Genomic DNA, 4,675 nt, shown 5'->3' with positions numbered 1-4,675 from the left:
AAAACATCCTGGAGTTTCAGTCTCCAAGTTCCAACTCTACTACATTGCTGTTCCTGTGCTCTTTCCTATGCATTAGATTAGGAAATATGGGAAATAATATAAAAACAAAAACTCTATGCCCAGCATATCTTTTCCCCCATGTGTACTTTTCCATGGACTGGGTCTCATATGCCACAATACTCCAGTACTCTAACAAATTAATGATGCCGGGTCAATATGAATGCTGCCTGGCATGCATTGTTTTTCATACACAGATATGCTTGTAGTTGGAAAAAGAGTTGACTGAAATCATATGCATATATGATAACTTGTTGGTGTCTGGCTCCTTTCATTTGGTGACATTACCCTTCTAGAACAGTATTGTATTTCTCTGGAGTTGTACAGGCTCCTGCTCTAGAGATGCTGCGAGCCCACTAGAAAGATTGAAGGGAAATAACAGTGAAGGAGCAAGAGATACTATGTCCAGGAACATAGTGCTCTTTGTAATGAACACAACAACGCAAGCAGGGTTGAACAATGATGCAGCTGCCTCAGACACAGCAGCAAATGTAACTTCTCACATCTTGAAGCAAAATGCACAGATCTCACAACCACCTCACCTGACTCCTGACAGGAAAAATTCAGTAATGATAAATTAAGCAACTAATAATGTAGAATCATAAGACCGTAGAGTTAGAAGAAACCATATGGTCTACCGAGTCCAATTTTGGGGCCAAAATTATGGATTTTGATAGGCCCCATGGATAAATCGAGGCTAAAATTTAGGGCCACATGAGAAAGGATCTAAAAGATGAAGCAAAGAAAAACAATGCCAAAGAGCTTACAAAATTCCTGACGGCATAACTGTTTGTACTCATCTTAAAAGCTGGATGGATGAGAGAATAGAGGAGAGTCACTGCTTTTAGGACAAATTATATTTTGCCTATCACCAGTGAATCTTGCCTTTTTAAGAAAATAAGAATTTAAGTTCAGTACTAACATTGACCTGTGGATAAGTCGACCTCTGGTTTGAGGGTCAATTTTTTGGCTAAAATTTCTAGACTTATACATAAATATATACAGTAGTTAGATTCTTTTAAAAAATGGAGATGACATTGCAGGCCAGTATCAAATAAGAAGAGCCAATGTGGTGTAGTGGTTTAAGTGTTGGAACACAGGAGATCAGGGTTCAAATCTCTGCTCTTCCATGAAAACCCACTGGGTGACTTTAAGCAAATTACAGTCTCTCAACCGCCAGATGGCAATGGCAAATCTATCTAAAGATTCTTGTCCAGAAAATCCTGTGATAGGTAACCTTTAGAATTGCCATAAGCTGGAAACAACTTGAAGGCAAACAATACCAACACACATCTAATAGGTATATGTAGGCTCTCACTAGTTAATAAGAATGACTGAGATTTATTTATGGGGCAGTTTTTCCTTCAGCTTAATAATAGAACAGCCTGGAAATTCTGCTTCTGCAGAATCTAAGAAAACCCTCCCTTTATATTTCACTAAAATGTGCTTTGAGAATCAATGTCAGCAATCACCTACTCTCCACCTGGGAGCAGGCTTGGAAAGAATATTTGCTGCTATTCATTTCTTGGCTGAAAAATGAATACTAACACAATGGCGAGAATACTGTATAGTTTTCATTCATGTTTCAGGATTTTTTTCCTGTACAGAAATATAATAGGGTTTTGTGCAAAAACTGGAGGGGGGATTGCAACCCCCTCACCACTACAGTTTCCAGACAGCCATGGGGGTGAGGTTGTGTGCAATATAGCTATTTTTTTTGAAATAGAAAGCACACATCTTGCACACACAAAAAATAGTCATATGGAAAACACAATTTTCATGCAAAACCCATATGTATTTCAGCACAGAACAATTTTTTGGAAAACTTTGGGATGTGGGAATATGTGGTGAGATCTATACAGAAATATTTGTTTTCTCTGGGGGAAAAAAACAGAAATTACGTGTCTTCGTTTGCAAATATGAAATAATCAAATATGTACATCACTACTGGGACCCTATAATGGTCAGACATCTCAGAAATACAGTAGTAAAACAAATGGGATGAACATGACCAACTTTGCCTCAAAACAGCTACGACGACATTGGAACTTTTTTCTGCTTGTTATTATTTTCAAACCTTAGCCTAGCTCCCCCATAACCTCTATATAGTGAGGAAAGAATCTTCATTCATCTGTTTGCTTTACTCTTTTAACCTTAGCAGAAGATGTTACCAAGTTACTTCTTGATATTGAACCAGGATGTGTTTTCTCGCTGACTTCAAGTACACTAGTGAAGGACACAGCCATGCAGAAGAAACATATTTAGAGGAGCAAATGGAATACTGATCCTTTTGTCTGCTAAGCTTTTTTAGCCCAGCCATCAGTGATCACATCCACACCAGCCTATTAAGAACAGTGTTGAAGTGATGCCTTCATAATATGTATGTGTAAATAAACAGATATTTGACGCTGATTTTTATTGATCAGTTTTACATAAGTTACAAACTACATTTGTAATTTGTTCAAAATACAAAAACAAAACAAAATCCCAAAACAACAAAAACCACACAAACTCTTTAGCATTTCAGTCTTGCAAGAAACCTCATCTCTCTCAAGGTTACAGGCAAATGTTCAAAGTGCAGTCTCATCATGCCAGTAGCTAGACTGACGTTAAATCTCGAGAGCATATTCTTTCCCATCATTAATCCTGTCACAAGCAGTTTTTTAAGTTTGATTAAAAAGCTGCATTTCTCAAAACTGTTCTTTGAATTAAAATGGCTGCTTCTTATGTTATATGCCTTACTAACCACTCTCCCTTCTTAAAATAAAGAACAATGAAGATTAGATGGTTTTGTGTTAGATAATTTGAACACACAGAATTTTATGTTCTTTTTTTTAAAATGCTTTGCCTGACATGTGTTCTTGAATATGGGTAGTGGGGAAAGCCCTGGCGTTGAGTTTCTAAATGTGTTCAAAAGTTTTTTCACTGGATCAGATAAGTAAGGACATTAGATCATTAGTGGCTGCACTTGACTTTGGAACTAGTGCATCTATAAACTTTGAGAGCAAGAAACCTTTAAAAAACATGGCACAATAAATTCAAAAAGCAGGTGAGTCCACCAATAGTTCCTTTATCCATAAACAGAGAGGTATTATAAACACATTATTATTATTATTATCATCTCACATTTTCTTCAAAATTGGGACTCAGATTTTAAAAAGAGTACAATTAAAACCATACAAAAGTGGTCTATTAACATAGAATTAAATTATTACAATATTAGAACAGATTGCATGTTAAAATACAGTTAAAGAAATAAACTGAAGATGCCAGCCACAGATGCTGGCGAAACGCCAGGAAAAAACTCTTCTAGAACATGGCCACATAGCCCGAAAAACCCACAAAAATATGTGTTTAAAACACTTTAAAAGAATATAATACTGTAGCCCAGGGCTGCATGTGGCCCGCCAAAGGATTTCGGGTGGCCTGCGAGGATGTGGAATGACTTCAAGGCTCCTCCACTGCTAGGCTTTCTCCTGAAGAACACTTGCAATGCTTTCTCCTGGGTGAACACTTGCAATGCTCCTCTGCTGCTTGGCTTTCTCTTGGGGAAAAGGCCAGGTAGAGTGGGAGGAGGATGGAATTAGTATTAATAATTTTAACTATTATTAATTAATAATTATTAATTAATATTTAATTAAAACCTATCTGTGACCCGAAGAAGGTAACCTATTTTAATTTTGGCTCCTTCCTGCTGCCAAGTTGTGCAGGTCTGCAGTTGAGGCTTAAGAAGGCTAACTGTAGAACCTAAGGCAGCAGACATAATGAGGACTTGAGACCATTACGAACTGGATTTTATTGATAGACCCAGCTAGGGTAGCACCATTAAATCAGTTTTTGAATGGTGAGTCACAAGTTATATAAACCCATTTGATCCACTGTACTTTAGTTGGGCCTACCAATAGGATTGAGGCATGCATTTCAATAGTATTAAGTTCTACCCAGCCCAGTCCCAACCACAGAAAATACCAAGGCCCTATACAGACAGCCAAAATAAAGCTGCTTCGAGTCACTTTGGAGGTATGGTGTTTCAATGATGCATGCATCCTAAGAGTCTGGAAGCTGCACCAAAGCTGCACTCCAGTCCTTAGGACTTGAACATGGCTTTGGTGCGGCTTCTGGACTCTTAGGATGCATGTATCATTTAAACAGCATACCTCCAAAGTGACTCAAAGCAGCTTTATTTTGGCTGTCTGTAACAGGCCCATATTTCTTTTGGGGGTAGGTTTCCATACCTGAATTAGAACAACAGATGCATCACTGAAGTCACAGAACTTCAAAATGTTAATGTTTTTTAACTACTACTCCCAGAATCTTCTAGCTTGTATGACCTCTGGACATATTGGCTGATGCAACTGTAGCAGCTATAGTTCAGAAAAGATAACTTTTCAACATCTGCTGAGTGAAATAAGAAGGATGGTAGTGTACAGGAGCTGTTCCTCTGAGGACTTCATCACTAAGAACCACTTCTCTGAAGATACCTCTCTATTACTTCCCCCGTCATTTTATGCCCAACTTTCCATGCTCAGCAGTGACAGCAATATTTATTGTCTCTTGGGATGCAGGTCTGCTACTCTCAAACTTCAATTTGTATCACTGTATAATACCCTAATTTGTG

General features: G+C 37.9%; 1 protein-coding gene across 1 annotated transcript in view; it reads left to right on the top strand.

Moving 5' to 3' along the window:
* The window catches only part of LOC121931449 (V-type proton ATPase subunit S1-like), a 104,601-nt gene that overhangs the window by 59,418 nt on the left and 40,508 nt on the right, over positions 1 to 4,675 (top strand). The window lies entirely within an intron of this gene.

Source organism: Sceloporus undulatus, chromosome 5 (assembly GCF_019175285.1).
Source record: "Sceloporus undulatus isolate JIND9_A2432 ecotype Alabama chromosome 5, SceUnd_v1.1, whole genome shotgun sequence".
Lineage (NCBI taxonomy): Eukaryota > Metazoa > Chordata > Lepidosauria > Squamata > Phrynosomatidae > Sceloporus > Sceloporus undulatus.
The sequence above is the reverse complement of the archived record's forward strand: the minus strand, read 5'-3'. Positions and strand labels throughout refer to the sequence as shown.